The following is a 339-nucleotide window of genomic DNA, read 5'->3' on the forward strand; positions in this document are numbered from 1 at the left end:
AATAATAATAATAACAATTATCCAGGTGTGGTGGTGTGTGCCTGTGATCCAGCTACTCAGGAGGCTGAGGTGGGAGGATTGCTTGAACCAGGTGGTCGAGGCTGCAGTGTGCCATGTTCACCATGTTGGCAACACTGCACTCCAGCCTGGGAGACAGAGCAAGACCCTATCTAAAAAAAAAATTAATTAATTAAAAAAAATAAATGGCTGTTGTTTAAGGCATCAGTTGATGGTATCTTGTTATAGTCCCCTAAAATAAGACACCCCTTCCAGATATCTCCCACTAAGATACAACGGTTCCCACAAAAGCATGGGCCTTCTCTGTTTTGTTTAATGATG

This window comes from Colobus angolensis, unplaced genomic scaffold (genome assembly GCF_000951035.1).
Source record: "Colobus angolensis palliatus isolate OR3802 unplaced genomic scaffold, Cang.pa_1.0 Scaffold50, whole genome shotgun sequence".
In the NCBI taxonomy this organism is placed as follows: Eukaryota; Metazoa; Chordata; class Mammalia; order Primates; family Cercopithecidae; genus Colobus; species Colobus angolensis.